This window comes from Camponotus vicinus, unplaced genomic scaffold, assembly GCF_025532165.1.
Source record: "Camponotus vicinus isolate PSW18456_S1 unplaced genomic scaffold, iyCamVici1.0 SCAF_1, whole genome shotgun sequence".
NCBI lineage: Eukaryota > Metazoa > Arthropoda > Insecta > Hymenoptera > Formicidae > Camponotus > Camponotus vicinus.
In genome coordinates this window covers 26,750,425-26,759,977 of record NW_028141945.1, presented here as the reverse complement: position 1 = coordinate 26,759,977, position 9,553 = coordinate 26,750,425, and the positions used below count along the sequence as shown (strand labels likewise).

At 39.8% G+C, this 9,553-nt stretch overlaps 1 pseudogene across 1 annotated transcript; it reads right to left on the bottom strand.

The window, feature by feature from the left end:
- Window positions 1-1,040: 1,040 nt before the first annotated feature.
- LOC145973652 (uncharacterized) lies at window positions 1,041-2,575 on the bottom strand (annotated as a pseudogene). The gene is made up of 3 exons (XR_014439530.1): window positions 2,190-2,575; window positions 1,832-2,069; window positions 1,041-1,749 (listed from the first exon to the last, which is right to left on the bottom strand). The product of XR_014439530.1 is annotated as an uncharacterized LOC145973652 (transcript).
- Between the last annotated feature and the right edge of the window lie 6,978 nt (window positions 2,576-9,553).

The window sequence follows — 9,553 nt, the reverse complement described above, 5'->3', positions numbered from 1 at the left end:
TTACGAGAGTAGAAACGTCACAATGCAGCAATACATTACATTTTTACTTACAATAAGCGCAAATGTAATGTAAAACTATATGTTGTAGAAGTACAACCAACATCCCAGTGAACATTCCTTCTGAAAATAACGAAAATATGGAAGAATCCAATGATGCTGAGAGTATTTATGATGGCAACAGCAGCAGCAGTGGTCGTGGATCACGTATGTTAAATTATTAGTTATTTTTTTATAAAAGGTATTAGGAAATAAAAAACTAAAATTAACCAATTTTTCTGAAATTTTATAATTTAAATGGGCAAATACATAATCTGAATATGGTTATATAGGTAATAGCAAACGTCGTCTCAGTCTCAGCATAGATGATTCTGTGGACGGAATTCTCGATCGATTTTCGGATGCCCTCAGTCAACCAATTACTGTCAACATTCCGCCGTTTATGCCTCCTGCGCCATCATCGGTTGACAAAGCAACATTATTTAGAAATCTTGTTACTACCCATCTTAAAGAAATCGATTCTCAATTGGTAGACAACATAATGTTGCAAGTATTACAAATTATGAATGCTGCAAAGTCAGAAACTAATAGAATGTAATAATGTAAATGCAATGATACAAACTATTGTGTCAACTACTGTGAATATTTATGGGCAGTTGTACTATATTTTATTATTTATATTATTATTTAGATTGTTTATTTTTTAGAATATTATTAAATAATAAGCAAATTTTTATCTTTCTTTAGATAGGACAGTCTAGAGAGACATGTGTAAGAATATGTTAAAATCTTTATTTTTTATGTATTTTACATTGTATTTATAAATATCAAAACATTTATTCCATAATAGAAAAGTACATGTAAAACTAAAATAAAATGTTCCTTGAGAGTATAATATAATTACGTTCTTATACATATAACATTCCACAAATAAATATGTGTTATTATTCTCATATAAAACCTGGAAATATATATTGTTATGTGACACAAAATCGTGTAAAATTAATCATGTACATTTTATTTACTGTAATTTTATTTTGATTTCATTTAGTTCTATTATTTTGCCACGGCACTGCTCCCTCGTTATTAAAATAACGGCAAAATTCATCTTTAATTTCTATGCATTGTTTAGCACTCATGTTTGATCCACAATTCGAAATATCTTTGAATGCACATCCATCTTCCATAATGGTTCGCCAAGATCCTGGTTTGAAGCTATTTGGACAATGTGGATCATCGACATCGACAAAACACGGAGGCACATATACATTCACGTCAATGTCTTGTCGACGAAGCCAATTATGAAGACAAACAGTTGCCTGAACCATTAATTTAGCGTTTTCAGGATTTTCTATATATTCTCCATTGACTGGCCAATATACCAAATATGTTCTCTATCACTCGTCTCGCACGACTCAGACGATAATTGTACACATCTTGTTCCGGTGTAAGTCCACGTCTACCTGGATATGGATGAAGCAAATATGGCTTTAAAGGAAAAGCTTCTCCCACAAGACAATATGGCAAAATAGATCCTCCTTCTGCAATTGCTGCTGGCTGTGGAATATTCATTCGGTCTTCATCAAACGCTTTCCCCATAGCGCTGTCTTTAAAAATGCCACCATCACTTCGTCGTCCATATGCCCCAATATCCACAAAACGGATCACATAATTTGCATCGCAAATAGCCATTAATACTATACTGTGAGCATGTTTATAATTATAAAACGATGATCCAGCATTATTGGGACACTAAAAGTATAATAAGAGTTATATTATTTCAAATTGTACTTTTTGTAAAGTCATATCGTATACTGACAATGATTTTACGTACTTGAATGATGACATGCTTGCCATCAATGGATCCAATACAATGGACAAAATTCCATTTTTCTTCGTAATCTGTGGTGATATCCAGCCAGTCTTTTTCTTCAAGTCGGCCTGACAGAACCAAAGGGCACAAAGAATCCCAAATTGCTTCGCATGTTTCACGAATAATGATACTTGCTGTTGTCACTCCCACAAGGTATTGGTAGAACATCGATGTCATGGAATCCCCGGAAGCAAGATACCTTCAATATTTCATATATAATAATATAACAATGCATTAAGCAAAAATGTATGATTATCACGTATGTACACTAAAAAAACGCTAAGTTAAAAAAATTAAATTTGGATGAAGCCAAACAAACCTCAATGTTAATGCCAATCGTTCAGATGGTAGATTGATATGATAGATTGTCGAATGACGTCCTGTTTTTGCAATTTTGCTCCGATCATGCCCAACAATTCTTCCAACTGTGTTGCAGTTATCCGAAAGTAATTATGGAATCGTATGTTCTCCAATATTAACTTCGGGACCGACGCAAAGAAAAAACTGTGTTCGTTTCTATTTTCGAAAATGGGTGCTACCCAATGATTTTTCTTTTTATATGTCTTCTTTTTCTTTTTCAAAAGAAGCATTATAGCAACTGCAACCGCTATGCGTCGTCTCCGAACTTCTGCTGCAACTGTAATTGACACTGTACGTCTATATTGTTCTATGTACTTGTATTGATTATTATAATCCATTTTTATACGCGGTTAATTGTTGAAGAGAACTTCGCAGAACGGAGCAATCGATAGCGAACGGCTTTTCAATGCTGCTTTGTATTGCGGTGGAGTAGAGGTAATACGCCAGCTTTCCTTCGCTCCATGAAAAGGTAGGAGGCGATAGCGAACAGCTTTTCAACGCTGCTTTGCATTGCGGTGGAGTGGGGATGAAAAGCTAGCTTAATAATTATTGCGAATTTTGCAAAATGGTAGAGGACTTTTCTTCTTAGTTTGACCCAATCTATCATCACTTTTCGTTTGGTCCCTCACGAATCGGACACCCTGTATATTTGGAGGGGGGATGATGCGCCGGGCTAAGGGGAAGGCCGCTTCTGGAACAGAAAAAGGATAATACAAGCGTAGTTACAATAAGATTTATAAAAAGAAAAAAAACACTTACATCTCTCAATCCATTCCTCTTCTCTTTCTTCCCCTTGTCTTTCTTCCTCTTGTCTTTCCTCATTCTCCTCCTCTTCATCATCCTCCTGTTCCTCTTCTTCCTACTCCTGCTCCTCCTGTTCTCTTTCCTCCTCCTCTTCCTCTTCAATGATCCATTCCTCTTCTATTTCATCGTAGGGCTCTTCCCCGAAGAGCCGCCGCAGGTCGAAAATATCTTTTACCTGGCGACTCTCCAGGGTGTCGCCCCAGATATAGGAAAAATGTCTTCTCCTTGCCCGGCGCACCGTCCGCACCCATTGTCGACGCTCTATGTTTATGAAGCCCGGTATTTGGACTTCATCCTGGAACTATAAAATAATCTATTTTAAAAAAATACACAATTTTTAACAATTTTTCACAAAATAATCACAAAACACTACTTACGTTCCACATGAACGTCAGCTTCAGGAACACGATGCACAATAGGTCAAAAAATTTCCTCTTCCACTCGGGACAGATATTAACGCGATCCATTTTCTTTTTTTTAATTTGACTTCTTGACTCGCGCACTGTTTGCAACTCTGTGACGAGGCAACGAGGTCTCGGCACGAGATTTTATAGTAGAGATGTAACATTATCACCATATCAAAAACGCGTCGTAAGACAAAAGTATACGCGGTCCCATGCAACTCAGCATGGCATAATATAATATTAATATTATCATATCGCGACTTTCTGAGGAGACAATTGTATCGGTACGAAACTTTAGAATAGGGACGTATCATTATCGCTTTATCAAAAATGCGTCGTAAAACAAAAGTATGCATGTTCCCATGCAACTTAGCATGATATAATATAACGCTATAATATAATGCGTCAACCCTGATCGAATGCCCGTCGAACAGAAACGAACGACCGTCGAACGGAAACGAATGACCGTCGAACGGCAATTGAACAGTCATCGAACGGAAACGAACGACCGTCGAACGGCTATCGAACGACTGTTGAACGGCTATCAAACGGAAATGAACGTCCGTTGAACGGCAATTGAACGGTCATCGAACGGAAATGAACGGCTATTGAACGACTGTTGAACGGCTATCGAACGATAATTGAACGGTTATCGAACGGAAATGAACGATCGTTGAACGGAAATGAACGCCTGTCGAACGGAAATCAATGGAAATCAACGACTATCAAACGCAAAACAATATTCAATTATCAAACAATTATTTAAATGTATTACCATGAATCGAAATACAATATCTAATGACAGCTGTGTCACGTACGGAAACACGATACTGCCCACGTGCATAGATAAGAAAAGAAAGGAGTGAATAAGAAAGACGATAAAAATATATTGCATCATCAATTTATTATAAATATGGATTCGATGAATCATTATCATGATGTTTCAACCACCAATTATAAATCTTAAATACATTTTGTAAAGCGCAATTTTTTACATGATTTTCACAACGCACAGTATTCTTAACATCTAACTTATTTAAAGAAGCTACATCCTCATAATCTGCATCCAAAGTTTCGATAATAACATCGTTTCTCGCATCATCACCCAGTATATCGGCTAGCCATTGTCGTTTTTCGTGCCCTTTAACGTATACGAGAGGTGACGTATCATCCTCCTCCGTTGCACTCATCACTGCCGTCGTAATTAAACGTTTCGATTTCCAATATGAAACGTGTCCATCATCCCACGATAATCCATGGTGATTTTTAATCAACCATAAAACCTGACATCTCTCAGATTTTGTGAGCATGTGTCATGGTACGGGACATGTAAAAATGTAATGAGAAAGTACGGATCCTTTTCTCAGAACCGCAGCTTCCTTCACGACAAAATTTCTCCCGATAATAAATCCTTGTAAATCCACAAACGTTGGCGTAGCCATGATGACAAGATCCGATCGCAGACTGATGTCGATCGTCAAACATCTCAATCTTTTATATTTTTTTTTCATGCGCATTGGAGGGGATATTTGCTGACTTATGTAATTTTGCGGACTACATTGGTCAATGGATTATATTCGACAACCCGATCGTGCAAGATGAGACAATAGGCGGTAGTATTCGCCGGTATATTTTCCCTGCATTCAAACTCTATTCTCACATCCACGGTAGCAGTTTTGACAGACTCGTTTTGTCGCGAGCAATCAATGACCGCGAGAGGACCGCAATGTAGAAACTTTGAAATGGTTAATAGCGTGGTGCTGTTATCGCATCCGTAATAAGATTTGCGAAAACGAGAGTACATGTCGAATAGGACGGTGAATCTATTTTTTTCAAAATCTAAATTTAAATCATCGTAGGGATAAAATTCCGAGTTTAAATAGAGTTTAACGTTGATCAATTTGCAGTCATCGAATAATGTAACATCTTGTGACACTGAATTCTTTTTACCAGTTTGCAGTGCAAAGATCACGTATCGTGGTTTCTCTAGTTGGGAGGCGGCTTTCACGGTCCACGAATGCTTAGTCGTGCTATGTAGCAGAGGAAATTCGTATAGATCCCAAGATCGGAAACTCATGTTCAAGTATCGTCCGCTTTCCAACATTCGCAACATCGACAATTTATTAATCTCGTTTAATATTACATGAGGCATACGCCACTGTATCTTGAGTAATTCAATCTCAGCGTCCGATGGATGTTCGAATAGACAATTATTATCGTTGCGCGAACGTATCAGAATCAATTCGTGATGAGCGTTAATCACAACGCGTTTATAATCTTCGCAAAATTCCAGCAACATGTTGAGCGGTATGCAATAGTTGAAATAATTTTTGTCACCGTTGTACGTCAAATCCCACGCAGCGTTCTTCAAGTTTATACTTTTCTGGTGTGTCAGAGAGACATAATTTTTGAGCGTCGAAGTTATTCCAACATTTCTGTTGCGATCAATCTCTACTCCGTCGAGTTCGTATCGAAGCTCATCAAACATGAATGCGACGCAATTGTTTCCCAATACAACCTTCATTTCGTCATTCGCTTTACGCCCATTCAACTTTCCCTCGATGTAAAGAAAGCTTTCGCACGGTAACGTGTACAAATCCTGATGTTGTATAGGTATTCGTATCTCGTCGCTATCCAAGCGTCGTATTGGCGTACGGATTGTACGTATGAGTCTCAATCTTGACGATGCGATCGTCAAAGACTGGTTCATCTCCGATATTCAAAATATCAATCATTCTTATCGTACCATGAATCCCAATGATTTTAAAAATTCACGATTCAACGCGTTCAGCTTCTTTTTAACGGCTATTTTATTATTATCACCCGATACCGCAATAGTATTGTCCCTCGTAAAAGTATTGTCTCTCGCGTGGTCCGTTTCGTTCAGCACGAGCATACTATGTTTGTCGCCGTCGTATATGCAATCTTACAGTAATTTCCTCTCCTCGAAAATCGAGCAATCGACCTCATTGATCCACAATGCGTATCGTTAAATCCGTAATGCTCCGTACGATGATCGGCAGATAAATGATCTGTGCCGGCGTTTCCGATATCTTATATCCTGGCGGTACGCTCGGTGAAAATTCATGTATCGTGTGTACGCGCATGCCATTGCTGTACGCACCAGTAGTCACGTTACATTCTATACGAATAATATTTACGTTTATAATATTAACCGGTTCGTACCACTTGCGAGGTTGCAATATACGATTCGACGAGAATCCAAGCAAGGATCCTACATTGTCGGGTTTGGTAAAGTTTATTCTGTAGGCGCACTTGATTTCGCTCTTTAGCGTGCTATGATTGGCGCGGAGCGCTATTGGATATTCCTCATCATAATCATTTTCAACATCTCTGGAAAGGTGTTCATCTTGCAAAATTGCGCGTTTGAGATAGTCGCTTATAGCGTGCAATTCGTACGATCCTTTGGGAATCGTAATTTCTTTGTCGTTGTTGCCAAAGTAAAATTTATTATTCGAAAAATTTACGTTCGGAATCATATGATAAGTTTCAAAATCCGTTAATCCGAGCTCGTAATCGGCATCGGTCAAATCTATAGCGGGAAAATAGCTTACAGCGAGAACGCTGCTTCTGCCAGTCAACGTAAGTGTCAGTGACATGTCGAACGAATACTGAGTCGTGACGATGGATTGTCAGGCTTTAAATTGATCGTCGACTGTTTGAAGAAATTTTAAACACAACTGTCCACAGATACTCTGATTGTAACTTTGATAAGATGTGTAATTGTATTCAATTTTCACTCGTCCGAAATATCGCACAAGTTCCTTTGGTGGTCGAAGATTTCCAAAACTGTCGAAATATACGATACGATCTCCTCTCTTTGCGTCGCTACCCAATGAGTCCCGGGACCATCAACGTCATCCAAATTGACGATACCACTCTCGTTTCGTCGTACACCGCTTATCGATAAATTATTGCGCATGAAAACACCTCTAAAGAACGGTATGCGCATACGTTTCGCCAATTGTTCCAATTGCACGTTAGTTGTCGCACCCGTAGGCAATTTTAATGTTATTTCGACGTTTTTTTTCTCTTAGACTTTGTTAAGAATCCCTGTCCACGCTTGTACGGAGCGAGATAAAGTCCGCGACCTTCCATAGCGCGATTGTGACGCTGCATCTCTTCCAGCTGACGTTGCGCCGCCTTGCTATCGTTTACCGCCTTTGCGATTCCCGCCGCACCGCCGGCCAAAAAACCGACAACTCCCAACAACGGTAAAAGTGGTAAAATACCACCGCGTTTCACTACTGGAAGTATTCGTTTTTTCCTCCTCTTTGTTGTCGACGGCTTTTTCACCCCATGCCGAATTTTGTCTTTACCTTCATTGCCGCCCAAACAGTCGTAGCGGCTGCTCTTTCGCCAAGAGTCGAATCCCTCGCGGTAATGCGTTCTCGCGCTCTTGCAGTTAGTATGCAATCCGCGACGTGTCGTTGGCCGAGATCATTGCTTCGCGAGTAAGCAATGTCGTGCTCGCGACAAGCGGCGTCCAATGGATTGATGCCTCGATCGCCTCTAGCCAATCGTTTCTCTAATCGAGTTCCCGGGCCGCAAAACTGATAACCGGGAATATGTAATTCGATGGGAAGCGCGTTTATCGCACGATTTAAGAGACCGCTTACAATTCTCGCTGACATTCGTAGCAATCTTTTATTAACGGTGGCGGACCGTCGATGTGTGTTCGCTGCCACGGCTGATTGTAATGTCGCATGCACGAACGATATTGTCGAACCTCCGAATCAGCCTTTATATATTCTGGAAGCTTGTCCCACAATCGTTCCACGTAATCACCAAAATTTTGCAGTAAAACAATCTTTGGGATATACTGCAGTTGTTCGGCGGTAAGCCAGAGAATGTCTCTTTTATCCGACAGGAGAAACATTTTTGATACTGAGCGGTTTCGAGTCGAGACACCTCTATAAATAGGTCTCCCCCCACGTGATCATTCGCAAAATTGATTCGAAAGAGAAAATATGCGGTTCGTGCGACAAGCGCAGATAATCAAAGTATCAAATTTCGACGATAGACTAATATCGGAGAAAAAAGTACGCAAGCATGGAAACATGCTACCGACTACTATACGCGGTATCGTTTGCGGCCCTTCAAACTGCGGTAAGACAAACGTGTTGATTAGTTTGATAGAAAGTCCGTACGGTGTACGTTTTGAGAACGTGTACGTATACTCTAAATCGTTTCAACAACCGAAATATAGATACTTGGAAAATTTACTAGCATCTATAGACGAAATTAGTTATTTTACATTCTCTAATAACAGCGATGTCATTCCACCGAGCGAGGCGCTTCCGAATTTCATCTTTATCTTTGATCTTATCGCATGCGACAAGCAAGATACGATAAGAGAGTACTTTGCAATGGGTCGACACTCGAGCGTCGACTGTTTCTATCTTTGTCAAACGTACGCCAAGATACCTAAGCATCTTATACGCGACAATGCGAATCTTCTGATTTTATTTAAACAAAACGGCACAAACTTGAAACATGTGTACAACGATCGAGCGGGATCCGTTAGCGTACGGTGCGATAGCGCACCAACCCGATAGCACATGAAAAATTGAACACAATTCCCGATAACCCACGTCCCTTTAGCACACATCCCGATAGCACACAAAGTAAATCGCGCACATTCCCGATAGCACACCAATGAGAAAGTACACGCACAGACTGCACCCCCGCCCCCCACCCACCGACCCCGTTGCAAGGCTACCAGATTGCACACGCTGCGTCCAGCGGCGGCACGATTTGTATACCCACCACTTTCGCGCACTAAGGCATAAGCTCTCATCCGTGTACGCTCGACGTTCGGTCATCTTCGGTTTACAGAGGAAGACGGATAGATTAGCTTTTGTCCCCTTCTCTCCTGAGAGGTCTATTGTATCTTATCTATCTCTCTGAATACAATAGCTATGTGATCTTCGAAATCTCGAGCTGGCGAGTTGGCGATGCAAGTTGCATCGTTGCAAGTATCGCAGCAATACTTATCACACATAATATTTTTCTATTGATTTTTTTTTATAAAAGTTTATATGTTGTTTAAAAAAGAGAATATAACATATACAAAAACAAATTTTACATATTT